This window comes from Pezoporus wallicus, unplaced genomic scaffold (genome assembly GCF_028554395.1).
Source record: "Pezoporus wallicus isolate ANWC-B61680 ecotype Strahan unplaced genomic scaffold, APGP_CSIRO_Pwel_v1 contig_6354, whole genome shotgun sequence".
Taxonomy (NCBI): domain Eukaryota; kingdom Metazoa; phylum Chordata; class Aves; order Psittaciformes; family Psittacidae; genus Pezoporus; species Pezoporus wallicus.
Window position 1 is genome coordinate 595,560 of NW_026638688.1, and position 26,418 is coordinate 621,977.

Sequence of the window (26,418 nt, forward strand, 5' to 3'; positions counted from 1 at the left end):
ACTTGTCAAATGATGGGGAAAGCACTGGGAAGCCATGCCTTTTCACAACTCAGCCCACTTCATCTAAAGCCACATACACTGATCTATCCTACAGTATACTTGGGGCTAACCTATTTTGTTGGTTAAGTGTCAGTTTATTTATCTTTATATCATTTCTGTATTAACAACATCACTGAAGTCACAAAGATCTTAGAAATACGTTATCAAACTCTTTGATGTCAGATTTACCCAACTTAACAAGTGGCTTAACCAAACATCCTCATCACCCAATGCCAAAACATCCTCCTCACCCAGTCTAAACACATTCTGCTCACACAAATTATAACATGACAAGGCCTTATTGCCTTATTACCTCACTGACAAAAAAGCCTTATCCTATGTCAGAGGCACAGTATTAGACATACCATCCTTCTTGTGTTTCTACTGAAGATCCCATTAATAAAGATTACACTTGTTCCTCTACAGCTCCCCAAAAGATTACATGTAATCAGTAATACATATGTAATCAGTAATACAGTAATACAGTAATACACAGCATTGTCTACATTTTCTGTTCTCTAATGACAGCCAAAAAGGAGAAAAGAGGAGAACAAAAGAAAATATTCTGTTGCTTAACATAAAGATCCTTACATTTGCAGAGGACTTGCTTGGTGGTTTAATCCTCCTCAGACTTCATGCATGTGATGCAGGATAGCCATATAGTTTGTACACTGAGGGCATAATCATTTACACAATGGCCATATACAACTGGTTGTTCCTATCTACCTTAAATTTTATCTGCAGGTGTTGCATGAGGTACTATCTGATAGAATTATAGAGGGTGATATTAGATGACTACAGGTGGAGCTAATGTAGCACCAAACCCTGTTGTGTTTGGTCTAGCTAATACAGAGGTTCTCTCTTTTTTACGGGTGTACAATCCACCCACATAGCTGCACCCAAAATGGGATGTTTTATTATAAGTGTCTCTTTCATCTAAATTAATCAAAGCCATTAGTTTACAGGAATCAGTATCTGGAGAGATGCCTCCACCCTTTAAGTGAGAGCAAGCTGTTGTAGATTCACACAGGATGGAAGCACCATATAAACATTTGAGCAAATAAAAAAGCTGTGAGGAAAACAAGAGGAGCTATAAACTATTACCACCCAAAGGGCAGGTGTAACTTTTGCAAGGAAGATTTTTGCGGCTGCTTATATGCCCTGCTGTGTGTTGAGGAGTCGAGCTACTGAGCAGAAAGATTTAACTCCTTGGAGGTGCATCATGCTACAGAACATTTTCAGCGTTTTTCTAGCCTCCTTGCTGTGATCATCACAACCTGGGCAGGTGGGAGAGAGAGCTGATCTCCTCAATAGACAAAATGTTCTGCTGCTTTCTAGTCTTCTAAGTTTAGAACCTTCAGATCCTCCAGGAGTGACATCATAAAGGATGACAATAGTATAATAAGCAAATGGAACATCAAGGTAATTCCATTATTGGACAAACAACTTTTCTGGCTAGAAGAGGAGGCCAAAACCAAGTATATTGTTTCAGATCCATCTCTAGCAATAATTGCAGCACCAAGGATCAGAAGAACAGTCAGGAAAGTGAGATAAGAAAGAAAAAATTGTATACAGTACCTACATATCAAAGGTAGAATGCCTTTCCAAAAGGCATTTAATTACAAGGTTTCTGTTGTATGCTTATGGAAGTCTAGATTATGGAGCTTGTATTTTTTTTATTTTAAATATAAAATGTATAAAATATAATATGTATAAAGTATAGAATATTTACAACATATGTAAATAATACACCTTCAGCCAATCCAGGTGATTGAGATGCACGCATTTGCTATAAATTATTCCAGATCAGTGCAAATTTTGCCTTAAGTCATAGTGTCTTTGTACAAATGATACTGTTGATTATCATATGACACTGAAGAGTAGAGAGGTTCTCCAGTGCAATTTGCCTTCCTGAGCTAAGTGACATCCTTTATCATCAGGAGACGAATGTTCAATGCCTTGTAAACTGTAGCTGCAAGACCAGGCACTTAAAAATTTTACAGTAAAGAAAAGAAATATATTTCACTGAAAGATTCTTCTACTATGAATTAAGGAGGGAGGCTTAATCCTCAAATTACATTTACTGCTAGATAAATAGTCATGGGCCAATGCCAAGGAAGACAACAATATTCACTGGGTAAGAGAAAAAAAATTATCATTTTACTTTTTGTATTACTCAGAAGTCAAAAAGGTTAGGGTAACAGAAATAAACAGTGATTTAAAGTGATATCTCCTGATGCTTTTACTGTGCTCTCTGCCTTTCTCTGCTTGATGTTCCTAGACAGGCAACCTCTGTGACTCCCACAGCTACTGGGACTGTTGGAGAGTTACAGACCTGGTATTACACTACTCGAGGTTCCTCCTGAGACTTCTCTAAAGACAGTACAAGCATAGACCATGTGCAGAGGATATTGTTTCTAGGTGCAGGGGATTTCCTTAGATCAGTAATGAGGAATTAGATCTTCCCCTTTCTCTGACAAGAAATGGCAAGGGAAAGAAAAAATGTCCCCACCCATTACCAAATGCCTCCCTCACTTCCTAGGAACCTGACACAATTTTCCAGAAGTCCTCCTCACTGGAGAAGCTGCCAAATCTCATTGACGTTTCTGTTGGTTAAGTATTTACTGCAAGCTGAAGACAGGCTCCTACCAGAGTTTTTCCACCCCACCCTTCCACCGTGCATGTACATAACAAGGCAGTTATTCATGGACTGAGCACAAGATGAGATGGAAACTCTTGAAGCTATAGATGGGATTCAGGCAGGCTGGGAAATGTGGCACCTTAGGAAGGAAGTTGGCCAAGAGCTCAGGACATAAACATCTTGCAGAAGTTGTTCTGCTGCCTGTTGTTCTGGTGGTTTATTTTTAGACTCGTGTGGTATAGAAGGCATCCTGCTGTCCTAGTTCCCTCCAGGAATGGAGGATGCATTCTGCAGGGCACAGTGCTAGCTAATAAATTGGACCTGAAAACACCAACTCAAACACTAGCACAAACCACTGATGCTGCCATCTCCTAGGGTAAAGAGATCCTATTTCTTCCAAGTTCAAACAGGTCAGATGGAGTGCTGAACAGCAGTAAAGCTCTACCAGTCCTAACATCCAAAGTGGCTTGATTTGAGTAAGTCTGAGCAGTTCTACTTCAAACTATATCATATCATATTGGAACAGGAAGGTCTGCATTTATTAGAATAAAGTGAAATGAAGAAAAGCAAGAGAAGAGCATAGAACATACAATTCCTCCTTTAGATCAAGTACTATACAGGCATACAAACCTCCAAGCTGCACAAAGTCAATTTTGGAAACTAGACAATCCCAAAATGCTTGAAAAATATCTCTTGGGAGCCATATGTGTATACACAGACCTTGGTGAATCAACACCTCTTTACAAGACAATAGTGCCAGAGAACGAATGCTATAGGTGAGGGACATCTGCTCAGAACCCTGGTCTTGGATGGCTGAAAGTCACATGTGGAGTCCATTTTCATGTTCCCTCACCCTCATAATCCTTCTCTTTCTCACATTATGCTTGGTTTTACTGTAGGAATGCAAGGCTGATTTTGTCTTTGATCTCAGCTGTGGCTTGTAGATGGTTTAAATGCATAATTATGTCATCATCAGTCTCTTGCTTCATGTACATGATATTGGGAATATCATGTACCGACAGTAGCATTCCTCTCTTCACACAAAAAGATCAGACTGGAGATTATCTGCCTTCCACTAATGCATAGACCCCTTTTGAGACCTTTAGTCTAATACTAGTCCCTAGTCCTCTTCTGATACCCTCACAGTCTTTGTCCCATTCCTCTCTCAGTAGGACAGGATTCCTAGTTCAGGTATTAAAGGAACATTTGGCAGGTGCTTCTCCTATCTCCTTCCAGTTCTCATATGAGAAGCCGAAGAGCAAGCTGAAAGCTAGCTTCCTGCCTAAACCCAAGCTTGAGGAAGGTCTGATTCTGGTGGATATGAAAGAGAACTCTTTAGAAATCAAAATAAGTCATTGAATAATAGCACTGACAAGAGGCTGAAAGCAGGATCCTAGCAAGTCTGCAAATCATTTCCCTGAACGGTGAAATTCAGCATGTCATTCCCATAACATCATTAACTTGAGCTGGTATAAAGTATGTGGCTACACCCATGTGCCCATTTTCTCTCCCTGCCTCTCACAGTTGTACCCATGATCCCTTTCATCCATTTCCTCAGCTTCATGATTCTTATGTCTCACTTGGTTTTCTCTCAGTCACATTCTATTTCCAACATAGCCATGCATTGAGCTCTGTGCTTGGGTCTGCCTGAGTTGCCAGAAAAGATGATGTGGATAAGGATATCTTTGGTTTCATGCTCTCTGCTTTTGCAGGGTGTACGTGTTGATTATTACAGCTTGATTTCAAATCTGAGTTACAACTTCCATACTTAATGTGTCTCTTTCTGGGACATCCCAGAAGGCAGGGCTTCTTCCAGCTGAAGAAGTGTGTCCCTTTTTTCACGTCTAGTCCCAGTTTCAGTGGGTCCTTTCATGTAGGATGTTTCCAGGGTTTGAAAGGTGGTTAAGCGCTGGCTTTGAACACATACAGTTTTCTAGAGCTGTAGCATGTGAAGAGGAAAGCATCAGTTTCATTAACAATGACTAAGAAGCAGCATCTCCCATTTGTAGATTCTGTAACTTTCTTTCACGGAACACAGGAAGTAACTTCTTCTCTGTCTCCTGTATCTTATGTACCAACACACTGAAAAGGAGCCCCATTCAGCATTGACCTTGTCTCTCCTTCCAAACTCTGTGTTCCAGATTTCAAGCATCCATTGATGGGGATTCAGTTTCTTTTAGGAACCCCTCCAGAGCCAATTCTTTCTGTTAAGTATTATCTTTGTGGTGAATACTGTATGATTAAGTACAAACTAAATAGTGCTCTGTCCTTCAGGGTTTGAAAGATTGGCAGTGTGAGGCTGATACCCAGAAAAAAGGTGGACATTGACCACGAAGCTTTTGTCATGTATTTGCATATATACATACATACATACATACAGTCTTCTTTTGGGTCTTGTGAAAGAAAACGCTTATCTTAAAAGCCATGAAATTAAGAAATTGAACGATGGTTTTGGACATAGAGGGCAGTTTCCTCAAAAAGAGACAGCATAGTCCTATTTTTCACACTCTTGTTCTGACTTAGTATCATTCCCTTAGTCAGTAGGAATCCTTGACAGCAGATGTCCACTGCAGCCACCACCAGAAAAAAGCTCTCTTAAATGTAGGAACATTAGTGCATTTAAATGCTAAGACAAATACTAGCACCAGGGAGTCTTCCTGAGATGATCAAATCTGTTCTCCACCCACCACCTCTGCTGGTAGAAAGATTAGGGAAATACAACTCTTCTGTTACAATGGACCTCAGACTTAAGAAAGCTTAATCTCTCCCTCTTCAAATCTCTCTCTGCAAATTCCCACATTTCTAGACACCAGTGTCTCTGATATTCTTCAACAGCTTGCTCAGGTACCTACTGACTTCAGTGTACCTACACAGCTCTGACAGCCAAAAAACTGTCCCCATCAGCAATACCAAGATATCATATGAAAAGGCCAGGAAATCCCAAAAAACTCAACTCGTTTTCCTAATATGCAATAAAATCGCCGCTGTCTTAAATTAGAGTAATTGGTTTGTTAAGAATTAGACCAAAAAAAGCTCAGTGTCACAGTGCGGTTTAGTCATCAAACACATAAACAGGACTTTGAGAAAGATCCAATGACCCACATGGAAATTAAAGTCCTTCCTCCCTCAGCTCATTAACATAAAGCCAGTGGTTAGCTATGTGCCTCCTGAACCTATAGATAAAGGATAAGGCTGATTCATGCTGGCCAGCTTACCCATCAGGAAGTGCATCTGGGATTGTTCAATACTGCGGGTCAGGAAGGTGTGCCAGCAGTGCCTCTCCTCTATCAGTAAAGCAGATACACAACCTAGGGGCAACACTCCATCCGGTGCCCAGCTAATTTGTCTTCCATCACCACCATCAGAATCCCACATTTTTAGATCAGTCCTGGTCTGGTATCAGAGGTACCTGAGATTACTTAAATCCTATTCTGGTTCATGAGAAAAACAGCAGTTCAAACATTTATTCAGTGTAGGTTTTCTTCAACATATTGGTCTCACCAGTGAGCCAGAAATATCCCCTTTCAAAGAAGAGCAGGATCACTTCATTTACACTTGTCCTTTACTCATGCCTTCCCTAGGTCTCTGCTGTTAGGGACAGGATACTGAGCTAGACAGCTCCTTGGCCTGACCCAGCATAACAGACCTTTCTTAAGCCTGTTTATTCATTCACCTTCCTGCTGACCTTAGCTAGGGGTAAATGGATCTTGTAGTAGGGATGTTGACAGAAGTACCTGTATAGGTTCCAAGAAGTCTAAGAAAAGATAGGTGTGTTAATTTATTTTTGATACTTTTGGGTGGAGCCCTCCTACTCATGGCAAGCTGCCATTGGATCACAAGCATACTGTACTCTTGCTTCAGAGCCTACTTCCCTCTCCCCCAGGTTTAGCTCAATATGATTCCCACTGCAGATGTCTTTGAAAATGTTCAAGCTGTCATTGGTAAATGGAAAAGTAGATGCACAGCGTGTAACCCCTTTGTGAAGAAACTGTCTCTTTGCTACAACATTCACTCAGATCTTGTTATTATTCTCTGTGGTGGAGCGATTTTGTTTCTTTTTTTGGAAATCATCCCTACAGACTAGTTGTGATTAAATGTCTGATGTTTAAAGCTTCTATGAGCCTTTAAAGTCCTGTTTTGCAATTTGGGCTTTAGGCCTGGGAGGTCTACAGTTCAAATCTCAGCACATTCCTCACTGCTGTTTTTAATTATGATTTGATATGGACATTATTGCTGCAGGGATCTCTCTCACACTTCAGAAAACACAGTTTACTAAAAGTCAGGAGACGCCAATCAAATTGGGTCCTAGTTCAAAAGAACACGGATTGTAGCGGCTTCATTTTCTGCTCATAGAAGTTATTTGGTTGATGTTTAGAAGTGACATACCTAGGGGAGGGAGGGAAAATGAAAAAAACAAGGGGCAACCTAAAAACAAAAGACTCCTAGGGGGCTGCGATATGCTTAGTCCTGGATCACCTAGGGAAGCGCTTTGCAGACTCCATAGTCTGCCCCTCCTTGTCTCTCTTTCTCACGTAACTGTAACATAAGATTGCACTATTGCACTTTCCTTCCTACAAACTGCAGATTAGAACTGGAACTGGTGAAATAACAGAAGGGAAAACAAAATTACTTGTTTAAATTTTTCTAAATGAATCAATTCTGTGATCAGGAGAATACATTCTTGGTTTATTTCCTCAGCTCTGAAAATATATTTGGCAGAGATCAAGGCCCACTTCGCTTGAGCATTATCTCTCCCTCCAGCTGATAAGTGAAGCCGAGGGACTACAGGAGCAGAGCTTTCAACAGAGAAGTGACAGTCCCCAATCCCATGGCTTCTCACACCAGCTCTGCCAAGCCATAACTCTGGCAGATTGTGGAAAGCTCAGTTATTTTCCTAAATGTGCACATCTCCGTCCAAGCTCTCCCTGTCTTTAATACATAATACTGAACCAGTGGAAAAGGTGTCTTGATTTTACACCCTCATTTCTGCTTAGCTCTGTTTTTCTTGGGAGTGGGTCTGAGCCATCCCAGCTGAGAAGGAAAGTCCTTTTCACGAAAGCACGCTGTCGGGTTGCTGATGACTTTGGCTGCAAGGGAGCTTTGATCAGGAGCTCTACACCGAGTTAGTATAACCACAGACACTTTAGTAAAACTGTTTTTTATTATGTAAACTATACCCACGGCTGCCCTGAATTAAAACAATTTTCAGATGGGAGTCTTTCTATGAAGGGACCATTTCATTTCACTTTGCTTCTTTTCTGGTTTCCTGCGTTAAAAAGGAGCCTGTACCATGGAAATTGCTTGAAATATTGTATATTCATTTTAAGATCTGCTACTAGGTCATTCTGTATCATCAGCGTATTTTGAATCGATCAAGAAGCTAGACTTTTATTTGTCAAGCTTTGATTAAATTTTGTGGTTAAATAACAAAAAAAAAAAGGGAAAAAAAGACCAGAACTTTCCTGTTAGGGTGCTGAGGCACTGGAATAGGTTGCCCAGGGAGGTTGTGAATGCTCCATCCCTGGCAGTGTTCAAGGCCAGGTTGGACGAGGCCTTGGGTGATATGATTTAGGGTAAGGTGTCCCTGCCCACGGCAGGGGGGTTGGAACTAGATGATCTTAAGGTCCTTTCCAACCCTAACGATTCTATGATTCTATGATTCTATGATTCTATTCTATGATTCTATGATTCTATTTTATTACAGTCTTCATTAGAAAATATAGTAATCATAAGGAGTTGTTTTGTAAGATCAAAGAACAAGAATGGAACCTGTACCTAACACCAATGTTATGAAGAGAAAGTCCTCAGGTTCAGCAGACAAGAGTGCTGGAGGAGCAGCGAGATTAGACCATTATTATTTTTCTTAGTGCTAAGATTCATTGACCAGGCAGTGGGGAAAATATTTTGGAATTATTATATAAGTCTTATGCAAATAGTTGAATTTCCAGGCTCTGGGAGTATCCACCTGTGATTTAAACATGACATTTACACTCAGTTATCTTCAACTCTAAACTCATTTTAAGAGTGAGTCTGGTATCAGAAAAATTAAGACACTGGCAGGGATGTCATAACACCGGTTTGGACTCTTTCTTTAAGTATTTCAAAACCTTGTTTGGAGCTTTCAGGCCCAGTAGATGGTTTTCATATTTTTTTATTTGGTCCTCAAGGTGAGCCTCCTAATTGAGAATGGTGGGAGTTTGTGGTGTGGCATTGAAATTATTACAAACATTCTATTTTCCCCTTGAGGATGGAAAGGTAAGACCGGTTCCCAGCTTCTTGAAGTTCCTGTAATACCTATGTAATCATATTGTTTATCATACTACTTGTTTAAAAAGGCATGGAAACATACGACTTGCTTCAAGCCCATATCTATTTTATGGCATATACCTCCATCATCGTGCAATTCATAACTGCTTTACTACCATACTCTACAAGCAGAAGAACTGGAGGTGCGCAGGACTGTAAGCTGCATAAATACATACATTTTCTTTTATAGGGAGCCATCTAGAAATATATAAAAACTCAAACAGCTTGAGAATACTGATAATAGTTAAAGATCTGGGAGCAAAAACCTCACACACATGGCTGACTGCAAACTTGGACACCTCAGAGATAAGCAAGTTTTCTTACCTGCATTCTTCAGGAATTTTAGCAATGACAGGTCATCATCTTAAATAGTCTTCACATGTGCAGACTCTTTTTTTTTAAGTTTTGACTGAAATGCAGCCCAAGTTCTTGGAAACTGCGCACTAGAGACTTAGTATCGTGCTTTGTCAGTCGCTGAAACACTAACAGGTGGGCACACATTATCCCAGGGAGTCTTGGTCTGGGATGAGATCATTTGCTGTAGACAGATTCTGTTTTCCCACTTGGGATTCTCCATGCTCCTGTCCTAGACTGTTCATTGCAATTGTGCCAGCCTTGTAAGGAACAAATTTTACTAACCCTTCCAGCCACCAAGACAGCAAAACTGGAACAAAACAGAGATATGTCTGGCTTCTTCTCTTCTGGTTTCCCATTCTCATGCATTGAGTTACTATATGCCCCAAGATTAAAACACTTGCACACTATCAAGGTATCTACATTCAGAATCAAAAGAATACTGTCATACTTTGCCAGTTTGCCAGCATGATCTGCCAGACTTTCCAGGCTTCCAGCCTCAGATATCATCATATCTGCAAAGAGGAAATATCAGACATCGGAGAAATGTTGTACTCCCAGGAATTCACGCATCCCTGCTTCCCAGACAGCTTGCTGGTTTTATAACTGATGAACTAGTTGCACCCACCTACTGAAGCAAGTAATGGGCTGGGCATGCCATGACTTCCCAAAGCCACATGGTTACAGTTCTATTTCCACAAATGCACTTGAACGTTTCTGAGAGTTCCAGCCTGAGTATGGGGGTTTGTGATACCACTAACCAAGACTGTGCTTCTTGTTGTTCTTTCTGTAACTAAAGCTTCTTTGGGATTTTTAGGGTCATTTATTTGTTTTTAAGGAAAATGTAATTTGCAGGTTAAGAAAGAGTGCAGGAGGTCAGTTCTCCTGGGTGTATTCTTCTGAGTTCAGTTACCAGCTTCTCCATGGGCACCAGTGAGATAGGAATTGCACTTAATGACTGTATATAGAGCCCTTTGAGATCTTGGATGAAGCTGGTTATTGATATGCAAGATATTTTTTTGAAGAAGAGTATTTCCTCATAGTTTTGGGTATGAGTAAGAAAAACATGAGAGGAGATGACATAAGTCTTTTCCCGCATTGCTGGCTCCAAACACTCTTGTATCTGGTAAAACTTCATGTTCCTAATCTGACCATCCTCGAGGGATTGAGAGGCCCAGAAACTGCCTGGAGCCAGCCCTCAGGTACCGACACTTTGTGTCCCATCCAAGGGTCAGAGATGCCTACCAAGTTGGCATTTCCACCAGTCACCCTTTAGTCCTTATCAATTAGACTGTAAATTCCTCATAAATACCTCAGGGCACAGTGTCTGTGTCAGCACAGCACCTTTGTACAAGAAAATCATTTCCGAGTTGATCCCAAGGTGGGGGAATGGCAGTCTGAAGGGAGGCTGGATTCAGGTATTCACAGTCACAGCGGGGCTAGTGCCCCTGACCGAAGAAGGGGTGGCGAGAAGTGTTAATGCTGCTGTGCAATTACCAGCTGAATGTCAGCCTGCTTCATTTCTTGTTTTATATTCTCAGAATCCCTCTAAATACCTCTTTCTCCTCTGCATGGCATGTGCTGGCCACGCTACTCCCTTTTGACACCATCCTGGCAGCTACTCCAATACACTGACTCTGCTAGGCCTCTGCTAGGCTCTGCTGGGCTTGTGCAGGCCCAGCTTTAGCCTGCTCCCTGTATATTTCCAGTCATAAAAGCGTGTTCCTAGAAAACTGAAGAAGTGTGATCTTTTCCTGCAGATATGTGAACAAAAAAGTCAATTACAAGTCTGCTGTGTCTTTCATCTCATGGCCTAATAGTAATGCAGCTCTGGTGTACAAATCACTACTGCAGAGGAAAAATGTATCCCTGAAGGATAAGCGACACTATTAGGAACCTGGGGAAATATCTGTTTCTGGGTGAAAGAAACACCAACAGCTGAAGCATGAAGGGAAGCAAAATAGCACAGCTGATTTTTATAACTTTGTTTACATGTTTTGTGTGTATCCTAAAGAAGAAGTTTCCTGGAACTGTGGGGTATATCCATGGTAGCTTATTCGACGCAGAGCTGTAATGCTGGCCTACCCACAGTAGGCATGTGTTTTCCACACGTGAGCTCTTTTTATGATTAAATATATTGAGCATATGTAAAAGGAGCATGGTAACATACAGCATCTGAAGTTCCAATTACTAAGTGATTGCTAGATGGCAAATCACTTTTACCCAATGTGTTTTAGGTGAGGACAAGAGGAAAGGAAACCATTCAGAGACTTGAGTGATGGGAACCCTGGGTATCTTGGGGCTCCCTAACCTGGCAGCAATACTAAATTTTGCAGCTCCTGGGATGAGGAGAGAGGGGCAGACTGATGCTTTGCAGCTGCTGTCCTGGAGGAAGCAGGTGTTATGGATTGGGGTGCTAACTAAAAACCCTTACAAAGTCAAGCCATGTGGTTCAGCTCCTGAAAGAAAAGGCAAGTGGTGGTGTTTCTCACTGTTGTTTGTGAAGCTGCAAGCTCCACTGGAGTGGCAGCCTGGCACCTACAGAGAAGCAAGCAGGCAGCAGGGCTGGGGCCACTCAGCAACCTGCTGCCCCAGCAAACCACCTGCCCCAAAAGCCAGCTCAAACATGCCTGGGGCCTGGAGCACTTGTTAACCAGCAAACGCCAGATTCTTGCATTGTACTGTACATCCAGTATGATCCATTTAGCCCCTGCCATAAGGAAATTGTAGAATAATCAGTAGTATATTACTTTCAGTCTCCCCTTGCGGTCTCAAACCAAAGAGGCAGAAAATGATAGGCATGCAGGATTATACTTTCATCTTTATTGTGCTTTCAATCCACTGGTAAATGGGATGATAGGCACTGAACAGTAGAGAGTGTAAAAATTCAGGTTGGGAAAACAGTCAAGAAGCAGGCTGAGGGTGTGGGTGTGTTTGGGTCATACTAGCAATGGTGCAGCAATGTTCTGAGGAGGAGCTCAGTTAAACTATGTGCAAAGAGACCTCAGCCTGCAGTTAAGAAGAAAGAAAATGCAATGGGAATTAATTGCTTTTTTTTTTTTTTTTTTAAATTCCTTCCCCCCATGTAATTTTTGACCGACTCAGTTTTTGCACATTCACACTGATTAAAGTATTACAATACCATTTGCGCTTAGGAAGAAGGTGTACATTTGCAATGAAATCCTATGTAGCCAGTGTGTATTGCAGTATGTCTAAAAAGCCTCAGGTGACAAAAAAAAAATCCTCAAATTCAGCTAAGTGAAATGTTGCCTGAAAAAGAAGTAATTAAAACCTGGGTAAGGCCCTTAGACACTGTAATCTGCTTTAAGCACACTTCTTCTGGAGATAACTTCTTTTAACTCAACCTGCTCTTTTTGACAGCTGTCACACGAGCTGCTTTGCATCTTTACCAGAAAGCAGGGATAAAGCTGTAGTCAAAGAAATGCAGGAGTTTTCCGAGTTCCCCAATATAAGAAAATAAAAAGCCAACGCAATCCACCAGTGTCATACTTTACCTTTGTGTGATTTTATAAACACGGGCATGAAGGAAAGAATTACACTTTGCCCCCAGGTTCAGACTGATTGGTAAGAATCTCAGACACTTTAAGTAGGCGCCACAAATTGTGTAAGCTCTGACCTGCTGGCTCACTGCCTAGTTCACATGACAGAGATATCTGATGGTTTTGGCAAGGCAGATTGAGGTGGAAAGGTGCCTAGAAACCAACAGAGACAGGGCACCCATCCTAGGGGTTTTCAGAAGAAACAAACAGATATGTAAGGTGCAGTTCTGTACTCTCTGGAGAGGAAAAGGGGGACTTTTTATTATAATAAATTCATTTGACTAATACTATATGGTTAGGAAGCAGAAGAAACGCATTTATATTTTGAAGTCAAGGGCTTCCTGAGATCCTCAGGGCTGTTTTTAAATTAGTGTAATGACTGAGTATGTGCTTGGCCCAAACCAAAGTGACTGCACTTTTGCCACAGCTGCTTTAATTGTGCAACATTTTGTCCCCAGGATTTTGTGGTCTGCAAAGCTGAACAGAATAGCATATTTAAAATCATTGCTTCTCTGCTGTGCCTTTCTGATTAGGGCATTTTCCCCCTTCAAGACATTAGACTGTTCCAATGGTAAGGTAGAGGTAGGCATGCTGGCAGCTGCCAGATGTGATATTGCCTCAGGGCACAATGTGATATGAAGTTAGAAAAACAAGATGCTGTATGCAGGAAGCATCATTCATAAAATTACTGCTCCTGAGTATCCTTTCCCCAACTTTTGTTCAAGTGCATCTCTCCCCTGGCAGTCCAGTATTTTCACAAGTGAACCTCAGAAAAAGGCTGCTTATACAAATTCAAGCAAAGCTAAGAAGAAAGTAAGGTTCATGAAGCGCTTTTTATCTTCTGCCACTACAGATTCTACCACTCTCATCCCTAAAGACAGAGCAACAAAGAACCAATCAGTGAAGAAGAGAATCCCTGAAATCCAGAAAAGTGAGGGCTGAAAGGAAGGGGAAAAGTCATTAAAACCATCCTCCAGTTTGGCCTCTCTCAAACTTTCTTTCAGCGATCGCTTTGCACAGTCTTTTCCCACAGGTATTTTTTCTTCACTATGTTCCCTACCTGGCATTTGATTGGGGATTTAGCTGCCATTAGTAAACAAAAGACAGCAAGGTAATTATGAATCAGGATGTCAGAGAGAGAGAATTATTTGCCGAGTGATTTATTGATGAATAATTTCATACTAATGTTCTTGCACACACTGAGGTCATATTACTCACAAGCAATTCCTACCAAAGCAGTTCAAAAAGAAGCTTTGTTCTAATTGTACTTATATAGATACATACTACAACTGAGCAACATCAGGATATTTGCCATATGCTCGTCTGACTTCTCTACTTTTAAAGTCTGTTCCCTACTGCCATATTTATTTGATTTATGTGTAAAATTTGTAAAATAGGCTCATAGAAAATGAGTCCTTAAAGCATCTTACAAAATCTGTAACAAAAAATATTCACCAAAGGACTCCTCTGTGCTATTAGTATTTATACTGCTGTGGTGCCTGAGGCCCCAGCTGAGATCAAGGCCCCGATGGTGGCCAATGTACAACTAGATAATGAGAGACAGGTTTCCCTCACTGCCCTGCAACGACAAAAAAAAAGTTAAATAGACTGAGAAAAGGTGACTGAAGAAATAGATCTCCTAAAAGAGCCTACTTCTCCTATTTCTAAGTCACGGACCTCATCAGTAAGATCACTTAAATATGTACCCAAAACATCATTGTCAAGTATCCATCAGGAAAAATGTTCGGTAGGTGATGCTGGCACAGGTGCTCTGATGGCTACAGGGCACAGAAGCAGAGAGTTCCTAAGTCACATCTTGCTTTGCAAATGTGCAAAACCTGAGTTTTCAAACAAAAATAGCCTACCCCCTCTCTCAGCTGCTCGTTACAAAAGAAATAAGTGGGTCCTAAACCCAATGGGGCACTGTAGTGGAAAATGGTTGATCTGACATGGTGTTGCAATGCATTGCATCAGACAAGAGCAGAAAGGCCCATCTTCACAGAATATGAGCTCTATAAAGCTCATGTTACTAATAAGACATCATTACTAATTTCTTCCACTTCTTAGGTTTGATTTAGAATATGATTTGTAGACAACGATAACACATCTACTTCTTAAACAGAAATCCACAAATTGTGGAATTGATTCTACCATGCCTGAGAACACAGGCTGCCTTAAGTTTATCTCAAAGGATTGTAATGTATAATTAGCAAAATGTCAATTCCTTAGTATTTGTATTCACGGCAAAAAAAAGCTATACTAAATTGGGGTTAAAGCTGACCTTACGGAACAGCAGTCTAGAGTAATACCAATAGCCTCACAATCGCTGTATCATAAAAGCAACCTGTTAAAATCCAAAAGATCAAAATTAAGGTTAAACTTACAGAAAATGAAAATATATGTTAACGGTATGGAAATTCCATGCAATCATTCCTGGCTCTGTCCACTTTCAGAAAAAAAAAACCTCATGTGAAATATCTCATTTTTAAAATCATCATCAAATGTCATTATCATTTTCTCTCAAGAGAATATTTGTTGTCACTAGAAGACCTCTCATTCTACTGGGATAGTCAGACAAAAGAGTAGCTGTTTGTGTAAGAAAATACTAAAAGAGCTTTTCTTGTTTAATCAGAGTAAAACAAGCAAGGTTTAGGCAGGGAGAAGATATGATTGTTCCTTTTAAACATTACAGTTTACAGAGAGGGAAGGATAAATATTACATTAAAGAACGATGTTAACACAAGAAATAATGGGAATAAATTGTCTAAGAGTGAATTTAGCACTAATCGAGGAGGATCCTAACTGTCAGGGTAGTGATGCTCTGAAATAAGCTTATATTTGGAAAGTGAAAGCTACAAGTTTGACTATTAAGGTGTAGACTGATAAATTCATTAGGTGAATTATATTACAGGGTTTTCTGTGACAGTACTGACCTCAGTTAAATGACCTAGGAGATCTTTCTCCTTGTCTGTAATACAGCTATTGCCAACAGCTGGTTCACAGGAGAGTGAAGGAAGAATTCATCTTTGTTAAGCACTGCCAAGGCTTCATGGCTATTTGAATTAGATGTTTTTTTTAAAACAGTCATTCAGCTGTGTACAAATTAATACTTCATCATGACTGTGATCAATATGAAATGGCAGCCAGTCTGAGAAGTGGAATTTGCATGGCATTCCCTGGGGAATTCTCTGTGTTTGCTGTTTTGGCAGCTTATACCACAGAAAGAACTTTCAGTTACTAAGAAAAACATGAGGAAAAAAGACCATTAGGCCCATAAAATGGATTCAAATATAGCCCTTATATAAGATTTCTATGAATTTTAATTTAATGGGGAATGTCTGTAATGTTCTATTAAATATTTTTGGACAAGGAAAGTCAGATGTGGAAAGGAAAATTTATTGAAGAACCTATTTCTTCTTTATTTTAATTTCCATAAGATGAACTGTTTTCCTTGTGAGTTTTTGGAAAATTAATTCTGCCACCAAAAAGCAAGTGCTACATTTGCAGGAAGAAAGATTTAACAAGCACAAGAAAATGAATGAATCTGTGCTTATATGAAGCATCCAACTTTAATAATTTAACAGTGAAAAGCATTTTCATGGCATGGATTTTTAAGTGCATCTGGTGTTTATGAAAGGCGGGAGACCCCAGAGCTTCCCACGTATCTTCTTGAAACAACTCTCAATAAAGAGCAAAGATAGCTGTTTGCCTTAAGACTTTCTTACTGGATCACAAGTTTGTGTGTTTGCTGCTTTTCCTGTCTTGGTTTTACTGTAAAATACAGTGGCCATGCAGTATTCCTAACCAGGCCTTACTGATTTCACAGGGGATTCATTTCCCATTTTCACAGCAAGTTCTGTAAGAGAAAGCCAGATATAAGAAACTTTCCAAAAATATAGTGAAGGGAAAAGAGTAAGATGAACAAGAATTGCCTGTTCTCAGGTGGTGCCCTGATGCTTTGCAGCCTACGCAGGATACAGGGAGGTACCCAGTTGTTTCTGAAAACTCTTCTGAACATCACAGCAATCTATTTGCTATAGCCAGAAGAAATAAAGTCATTCTCTATCAGCATCAAGGCAGGGACTGTTGGGATTTTCTCTCTGCAAACACTGCTACAACTAATTTACTTTTTTTAACTCAAAGGCTCAGGAAATGTCCTGAAGCACCTCTGTGATAGGAAAAGATTTATTAGGAGAAGCTAAGATAGTTGCACTTCTAACACCATGATTTGTGGTGCACAAATAACCATGAGTCATGCGCCTCTGTGTCGTTCCACATAACTATATAAAATAGAGTAAAACACTGAGTGCTGTGAAATATTGCCATCCTTGTGTCAATCCATTGTTTCAGATTTGGCAATGGTGGGACTAACTCCTATCTTCAGGTTTTCCATATTACAAACTGCCTTCATGAAACTACCTGATTTCAGTTTATCAAAAAACTACAAGGTTTCTGAGCACAGTAAATGTCCATTCTACTTAGTCAGAAAGCTCAGGTGAGATTTCACTAAACTTCACTGGAAGTGATTTGTTTACCTAAAATGCAGCAACATTAGTTCTGCCCCTGCAATTTTCTGCAAAGTCAGGAAACTGTTATCAGAATTTTGGAAACTTCTCTCTGCCCAAAGAAATCCACATCAGTTTATCGTATTTCTTTCTGCTTGAATGTCTTTAAAAAAGAAAAAGAATACTTTTTTGTTACTAAGTACATTTCAAAGCCCTTGGCTTGTTACTGTACAATTACTGATTTTGTATTAGTACTTACAGGCCCAGAGCCAAACAAAAAAATAAAGAGAATGAAATGTATATGCTTTTTATGATATCATCATAGTTCAAGAGCAAAAACAAAAGCACCAATATGAAGCTGCCAGTACTAATTACTGGGTGTGATGTGAGGTACACAGTGAACAAGGAATGAGAAAAGAATTCAGTGTTTCGATGGTTGCGCTTCATTGATGTCTTTAAGACACTTGTCATGTTCTGGCTCCCAGGGGTTATTCAGTACTAGCCAAGTTGTAAGGCTTTGTCAACCTTTAATTTTGAACAATATTGAACATTCTTTTACCCTAAATGAAATCTAAGCCCTCATGGTGTTAGAATATTTTTTAACCAAAAAGTCTTCTAAGCATGAAATTAAAAATTAATTTTCCAGGAATGGGGACCTAAGGTCTAATAAATGTGTACACTCACATTGACATTTTTTCTCTCTGCAGAAGCATTTACAAGGACCCTTCTCTTCCTTGTTGTTCATTTTCTCAGGACTTGTTGAAGGTCAGTACCTTTCAGACTTCCACCCTTCTGTAAAATATAGTTGAAATTAATTCATGCGTTCAACAATTAGTAGAAATGCAGAGAGAAACACATGCATGTGAAGAGAAACAATGAGCTTCTTTCCTTAGAAAGCAAGATATAAAAAAAGTATTAAATGAGATTTTGGTATGGAAAACACTGCAACAATTCCCAATAATAGGTAAAATTTTTATTTAAAAAAATGCTTGGGCAAAAGCTATTTAAATGTAATGTGTGATACTGTTGGATGGGATAAATCACAGCATACATATTGCAAAACAGATCTTGTATCAGAAATTCTCAAACACTTCCACTTGAGGAAATAGATTTTCTCATGGATAATTCTTGCTTTTGATTGTAAAATACCTCATGTGTATCTAGAGTAATTTGCTTGCATATAATCCAAGTGCAAGCAGGAAACAATTCATACTGTTTTACATTGTCAGTTAATTAAATCAGGGAGAAATTAGGAGTGGTCACTAAAATGTGTTCTCTTTGAAACAAGCTCAAGATATAGAGGAGCAGTCATGGACATGCAAAACCATACAAGGCAGTAAAAGCCTGTAAACCACAGAATAAAACAGGTGAGGTGAATGAATGTAACATGCAAATGAAGCAGAGGGCACACCTTGTACTGAGTGAATGATCTGTTTATTGATAAACAGATATAAAACAATATTTTTCTATCCTCATCCTGAGCCAATAGGTTGCATTTAAGCCATTTCAGAAATTCAGATTTTGAGTAACTCTTAAGAGCTGGAATTTTCCAGTACTGCAATTTTGCTTCAGGGGGTCTTAGCTTTTATTGAATGGTCCCTGGATAGGAGTAAAGTAAAACACAGCCTTGGCAAGAAAATGGAACAATGTAAGAGAAAAAGACAATGGTGCAGGAGTCCATGGCAAAAAATCAAAGGCAAGAGTTGTTACACTCATCAGATTGAAAGCAGTGAGAAAAAAGCAGGAACAGCAGGACATATCTCTGAAACAGGCTCATTGTTTTTGTACCCTATTATACTCACTAAGTCATACTGGCAGTTTTATATCAAAGTTTTTGTCTTGACAACTCATTTACCTACAGTGACATAAAAAATGAATATTGGCACATTCGTTATTTCTTGGCCAGTGTCTGACATTAACTAATTAATTAACTAATAAAATATCACTAATTGCAGAGACAGTAGTACAAGCCAGGGCTCTGGCATATTTATTTTGATAGCAGATAGCACTGCAAATCACTGAGCACTAAGAATGGAGGGTAATCTGATGTGTTTTGCAGACAGAAATGCTTGCCTGACAGAGCATCACATTAATGAGGCAAACTATGACTTCTGCAGAGTGGAGAGATCAAGACGTGAATATCAGGGTGTAACCCTGCAGAGGAAAATCCTCTAAAGACTTGTTGAAAGATGTGGTATCAAATGAATTGCTTACTTCTTAGAGACTGCTTTGATATTTATTGGTTCAAATTGCTCCACTGACTCACTCTTGCATAAGCCTTCATGCCCCATTTTAATCTTGACATTTTGGGAAGCCAGTCTGAGGCAGCATAATGACTAGGTTTACAAAGGATCAAAATGAAAAAGAAGCAGCTGGGCTGTAATAATTATAGTCTGTGAAAAAAATACATTGAGAAAACAGAGTGAGAAATGATCGTACAGTAATGAACAGAGGAGTAATGCCAAGATATTTAGAAAATAGAGCCCTCACTTTGGGAAATCAGGCAGTCCCGTACTTGGATTTTAAGGTACACGCATAGTTTTTCAGTATGTGTGCTATGGAGGTGTCATCTTCTCTACACAGACTCCTGAAGTCACATAGCTCACATACTGTTTTGAGGGGCAGATTCTGGGAAATAAACTTCTCTATTCACTTTCTCCCTGAATTCAAAGGAAGAGAGGAGGTATAAAATGGGCTAAAACCAACCTTACCCTTTCAAAACAGCTGATCCAGTACCACAGTTTCCAATTCTCTCTTCCTCATAGGTACAGCATGTCAAATGAGATTTATTGTTTAACACTAAGCGTAATGAGTGATAAGGTGAACAGCTGGTGAACTTCACCCATGTGCTCCACTCAACAGCAGTGGCAGAGTATAGGATAAAAGTATTCGTAAGACTCTTTGGGCAAAACCTGTCTTACCACACCTTGGGAAGGCCATGTTTCAGGGTAAAACAGGGCAGAGTGAGGCCAGCTCAACTTTCATGTTTCCAGCTGACCTCTATGTTATTGTATCTTTGGCCTATCTCCACTCCCTGGCAGATGGGTAATAGTGACAGCTGCCTGCCCGCTAGAACAAGGTGCATGCACATTGTTAAGACTCCGGGGGTAATAGCATTCCTGTAGTAAACACTTTTAATAAGGGAGAATACCAATGTGCTTTAAATATTAGTAAACAAATGATTCAAAGCAGACAGTGAAGCCCACAAAGACAGTGATTCACTGCCTCAGGAATTTATGCCAATTTTAATTTTCACCTGAACAATACCTGTAGCTGGTGGATTCACTGGAGCAGCCTGCAGCTCCCTCTCTGTCACTTCTTCGTCTCATTGCCTGGACATGCAACACTGAGAATGAAATCAGAAATAGCTGTGGTTAACCCAGTCATTCAGAGAAAGATACATGCCTTTGCATTCACAACCAATGTGCCTTCTTGGAACTGTTGGTGCATCTTATTTTCCAGCGTGCTCATGAGATCTTGGCTTTCTTTAAGCGCATCATAGACTATGAGACCTAAAGGGCAGAGATTTATCTGTGTTTCCTGATATATATAATTTGTCTGATATTGTCCACCAAATGACTGTTCAGAGCTGTCAGAAAGGCTTGGAGAGTCTGAGGCACTGGAAGAAGAAAGAAAGACTGTGTAAAAAAAACCATGTATTTGTCTAGAATAGATGCACAGTCCTACTGCAGTAAACTGGACTTCGCATAAAAATTCACTGTGGATGTGCAATTTATAAACACAACACAATCTGGATTAATAAATTATTGGGGATTTTTTCAGAGAGTGACATTTAAAATTGTTTTTTGTTTATGCATTATTGTTCTACATAATTCTAGGAGGTAGTGTTGAAAGCTGAGATAAAAAAAATGCTATTATGATGATGTGACCTGATTTGTCTGACACACCTTGGTCTAGATAAAATATCACCTAACTCATGAAATAGACAAAATCATGATTTTAGCCTTGCCAGTGAAGCCTAGGAGTCAACCCACTGATGCGAGGTCCAGTTCCATACAAACACAGAGATACCTTGGAAAAGAATAAGTCCAGTGTAATCAGGTTGTCCATCGTTTCTCATTATTTTGTGTATTAAAATGTCAACTTCTCTTAAAAATATGAGCTAGAAAAACAATGACCTTTTAAAACTTGACTTTTCAGTTTAAAGTTTGTCTAAAAACCTTTTCTTTAAATAAATGATATGGTGACCAACTTCCAAAACAAATAGCTCATGTATATGTTGTTATCAGGGAAGCAAATATTTCAGTATATTCTTTGGAGTATTCATATCTGTGAACAGAGAGGAATTTAAAGTAGTCATCTGACCCTAGATATCCACAGCAGGCAAAACCCAGCAAGAAGTAAATGGAAGTAAATGGAGGTTTTAATGGTGGTTCTGTTCCATCTTTTTCTTTTCCGTCTTTTTCTGCCAGAAATAGAATACCATGTTCTCCCACCTGCTGTTAGCTAGAAAGTAGTAGTTATTTTAAACTTGTGTGGGCATGATAGTAAGGCACAAAAATACTGCCCCACACTGAATCTGGTTTTCTTTTTGTTTGGATTTACATAATTTTACATCAAGACCAAATATATTATGAACTTGGGTCAAGCAAGCATAAAAGCAGAAAAATGCTAGGAGTGTCAGGACTGGATCTTGGCAGTTCATAAAGCAAAAAATGGAGAAGTGATTCACTGAGCACAGAGCCATAAATGGCCCATGATTGCTGATTTCCTCTTGAATTGGGTTCAGTACTCCCTGGAATTTCTTTGAGCATTAAATACCATCGATCAGCGCTTAATATAGATCAGTCTTGCCCTAGATCTAGGTGAGGCTTAATTTCTTTTCTCCCATATACTCCTACCTCCTTGAAAACATGTGATTAAACTGTTCTGATTTCTTTTGCAGATGAAGAACTCCGTCTCCACAGAAAACAAAAGAAGGTTCTGTCGCAAGACAAATTGAATCAAATTCTCCAGGAGTTTTTCAGTTCAATTAAGCTGTGGGATAGTCCATATCATAGGTGCAAATCTCTCTGTGCATTATAGGACCACAGACAGGGATGTGGCAAAAGGTAAAACTAGGAATTATGTCTTTAAGGGCTCGTTGGAGACACTTGTAATCTTGTTTTATTGGTAGTACCCTCCCCAACATAATGAACTTTGATGAAATAATGAAGTAGCTGTGGCGCCTGTGAAACTGAGCAGGCAGCTTTGCCAGTTAAAGACCTCCCATGAACACAATCGCCCAGGCAACAACTCTAGACTGCAGTGAAGCCAGAAACTCTGGCAAGTCACCTCTTCCCGCCTCTTAATTCCTTGCAATTCTGCTTGAAAAAGCCTTGGAAAAAAAAAAAAAAACCAAACAAAAAGATCATCCATTTAGGTCTGTGGTTGAGGGATATAACTTAAAATAAAAATAAATTTTGTGAGAATCCACTGTGTTGTTTAAAATGGCTCCAAGTTCAGCAGCCAGCAAAGTTACAGAAACCATAAGCCTGGCTCTGCCACTGAGTGAGTTCACATGTCTAAAGAAATGAATACATGGAAGGCTTTAAATAGCAATATTTTTAATTCGGCAAGGTTTCCACCCCCTGCCAGACTTGGACAGAGTGCAACAGATGGTAATAGGAATCTGTAAACTCATCATTGTTGTTTTTAAGAAGTTGGATCGGTGGAACGCAAACATTTAATAATGGATATAATTAAATTCTTTGCTAGTTAGTTTGACTCAAGAGCCAATTGGCACCACAATGTCATTTCATTTACATAAAATATATAGTAATTCTGATTCAGAGAACTGCGATTTTACAGAGTTGGAACTAAAGATGAAATAAACGTAAAAGAAATCAGAGTTAGGAACATGCCTCTGATAACCTGTCTCAAGCTCTAATCTTTATAATCAAACTCAGGTTCAAATCAGCTAAAAGCACAAGCATTTTCAGTATGACTAATAACCCTGGGCGCTCCAATTTCTAGATGATTAAATGAAGATGTCTTCAAATGACATGATTTTAATAGACAATATTAAATCACGTCTGAAAATCAGACTCCCCTAGTGGTGAAAAACCCATGTGATCAACAAACTTTATGAGATTTCTGCTGTCTGGATGACGAACTGTTCTAAGAACTGCTGACTGAATTTTCAGTGAATATGAAGCTATCTTTGAAAGCTTTACCAAAAGCTGATCCAGATGCCTAATCTGAAAATCATCCAGTTGGCCCATCTCTACATAAGAACAAATTCTGACTTTGGTTGAAAGTGAAACTGTAACATTTCCTTATTTGTGTGCTTTTTTGCTTATTGGGTTTGTTGGGTTGTTTGGGTTTTTTTTACATTAGATTATTTTAAATCAGGAAAAGCTTGCTGGTATGTATCTTGTTGGGAATTTTCATTTTGAAATGGTCTTCATGCTTTAACAAGCTGGTTCTCAGAGACAGTTCAGGTAGTACCATCTGAAGGTAGACAAACATAAACAGAACTAAAATCACAGCCAGGTTTACTGGGAATGTTTAGAACATCAACCCCCACTAAGGTTCCTCAGGCCATGTATTTGCAAAAAAAAGAGCTGAGTGGAAGCCCTGGCTTAAGACATCCTTTCTTCTCATTCCCTGCCTTCAGTCACTCATCCCTTTGCCCTGCTGCTCTCTCAGTTATGTCTCTCAAGTAACTGAAAATACTTGGCTGAAATAAATAAACTGGTACTTTTTTGCAGTTTTCCCCTAAATCAAGTAAATTCCCTGGTGTGGTTCAATGGCCAGGTCCAGAAATACCTGTGCTGGCACAAGTGAGGAAGGTGATACCAACAGAATGGGAAAGAGGAAAGGGACAGAAGAGATAGGATTACAGCTGCTGAACTCCACAGTGCCAAACTGCAGCCCCATGGCCCAAATTCCATTCTGCTCTAGGATGGAGAAATACCCACACTGACGTTCACCCATGGCCAGAAATCTCCTAGGCTTTGTGTGGTTCAGGGTCTTCCTGAGGCTGTGCAATCTTTTGTTCATCTATAAACAGGATAGTTGTTCCCCACAAGGGCTTGGAAGCACTTCAAGAGATCAAATCATCTGTCTCTCAATCAACAGAAGGATCAGCTATCTGAATGTCCGTGCAGCTATTTCTATCAGCCTCTATACAGGATTGCGTGTGAGTAGGGATAGGGATCTCCAAGGTCTGTGCTATTCTACAAAGGTACCAAGTAGACACAAGCTGCTCAGACCTGGGAGTGTTCATTACATTTGTTGGTAATTTTGTGACTTAGATTGTGCCTTTTCCAGAATAAGACTCTGATTGCTCATGAAATGTTTGGATGTTTGTTGCAATGGTGACATAGTTTTTCCTTGTCTCCATGTCAGTGGGGTCCATTTCCTAATTCTCCTGGGTCAAATTAAATTCCTGCTATGTCCATCCAAATCAAACTGTAAGTGCAAGGCAAGCAACTATTGTGTAGGCTCCAAGCCATCTCTGGTCCTTTGTCAAGGAACAGCTCCCTGGTGTCTTTTTTTACCTGAAGAAACTAAAAGTACATGGTGCCCTTTTAATCTGGAAACAAAAGAGAACAAAGGCAAACAAATAGAGGCCAAATTATCTAGCCTTGAGATCTGAGTTTTCTCCATATTGAACTTCTGGTACTTACTTAATGAGCCCATGTTGTTGCTCACTAGTGAGTAAGAACAAAGAAGAGTGACTCATGCTACCTTGTTATTGTTACATAATCTATACAAGTAATTTATTTTTATGGTTAATTATTGGATTAGTTAAGTATATTGGAAATATAAAGAGATGTGGCAGAAGGAGTTACGAGAGATTCAAACCGGGTCTGTAAAACTGCAAGACATCTTCATATATAATCTGGAGGGAAATCTGCATAAAGCAAAACTCCTTTCAGAGCTGATCACTTGTGTTAGCACTTCTGAGTTCAGATGGATTCCCTTCAGCCTCTATAGATTCTCGTCTTTAGATTAGTCAGAGGCTTTTTTATAGCGACAAACCCCTGTTTCTTTTCCTTTTGTGAGTATTTCCTGCTTTTACCTGCTGGGGGAACCTAGAGTCAGTAATGTGGCTCCTTCTCACCTGAGTACACAGGGTTACTTTTATTCCCCCAAAATCACTGTCTGCATTAATCACCATAGAGCTGTGAGAATATGAGCTATAAATCTTTCCAACCACACTCAACTGCGAGGGATTGGTTTGTGTTATTTATTAAAAGGTAGCGACAATAATTACTCTGAAGTGGCTGGATGCATATAACTATGTAGTAGACATGCAAGTATGAAGTTGAAGCTGCAAAAATCCATTGGTCATGAAGTGACCTAAATTGGGATTACATGCTGAGGCATCAGTCTAATATGAAATTACTCCTATGTTTTTATCGTAATGACCAATTAAGGATCAGCACCTCAGAAACCTCAGGTGGCTGGTTTACATGAAATAAACATCGACCTTGAAAATATGCCCTTTTTGAAATCCTAATGCTGATGTGTTCTGAAAGGGTCAGCCCGTCACCATGGTGTTGGCAAGGGGTTGTGTTTGGCTGCCGAGTGCCGATACATCCTCAGTGCCAAATACTACTTGTGAGCAGGGAAGTTGCTAGGAGCCTGGGGTAAACACGAATGCTCCCTGCTTTCCATACAGCTCCACTTCAAAGTCACACAGCGTATTCATGAAAGTAGCCAATACTCCTCTTCACTCCTTTAGCAACATGTGGTGCATGGGGTACAGAGTCATATGGTGTTCTTTGGGGTCTTTTTAAAACAAATTTTTATTTAACCTCTGCTTTGACCCAACACATAAGTGTGTTGCCCAGATATGCTCCATTTCAGTTTATTTAACCAGAATGTTTGCTTACTCAGTGACCACTGGAGGGGAACTACTGTTCTTATTAATTCCACAATGGGTATTTGTTGCTTCTTGTTTTCTGACATTTTCTTTATGACCATAATTGCAGAGTTCTTGTTTTCAGATAATAAATGCACGTGTCTATTTGCTCAGGTATTATGTAATTGATCTCCAGCT

General features: G+C 39.7%; 2 long non-coding RNA genes across 3 annotated transcripts in view; one reads left to right on the forward strand and one right to left on the reverse strand.

The window, feature by feature from the left end:
* Positions 1 to 9,674, reverse strand: part of LOC130600560 (uncharacterized) — a 168,451-nt gene extending 158,777 nt beyond the window's left edge. For both annotated transcript variants that reach the window (XR_008972482.1, XR_008972481.1), the window contains exon 1: positions 9,311 to 9,674. This is a non-coding gene — a long non-coding RNA (uncharacterized LOC130600560). The remainder of the gene's footprint in view (positions 1 to 9,310) is intronic.
* Positions 626 to 24,655, forward strand: LOC130600561 (uncharacterized). Its single transcript, XR_008972483.1, has 3 exons — positions 626 to 1,630; positions 22,312 to 22,477; positions 24,119 to 24,655. It is a non-coding gene; the product is annotated as an uncharacterized LOC130600561 (long non-coding RNA).
* Positions 24,656 to 26,418: the final 1,763 nt, after the last annotated feature.